Source organism: Theobroma umbraticum, unplaced genomic scaffold (assembly GCF_002168275.2).
Source record: "Theobroma umbraticum cultivar Fairchild unplaced genomic scaffold, ASM216827v3 scaffold_55.0, whole genome shotgun sequence".
NCBI classification, from domain to species: Eukaryota; Viridiplantae; Streptophyta; class Magnoliopsida; order Malvales; family Malvaceae; genus Theobroma; species Theobroma umbraticum.
Window position 1 is genome coordinate 1,368,960 of NW_018397270.1, and position 203 is coordinate 1,369,162.

The following is a 203-nucleotide window of genomic DNA, read 5'->3' on the forward strand; positions in this document are numbered from 1 at the left end:
TCGAGACCGTTACACCAGCTACCTTCCTTTCCATTCCATCCCACATTTTTATTACAATTGTCCTTTTTCGGTTCCCCCGCTTCCTTGTCTTGTTTAAAATTTAAATCTGCCTCTTTTTCCCCTTCAGAAGGAAAAGACAGAAAAACCCCTATCTCTTTTCCTTGCTCCTGTTCAAACCACTGTTCCTCGTAACCCTGGCCACC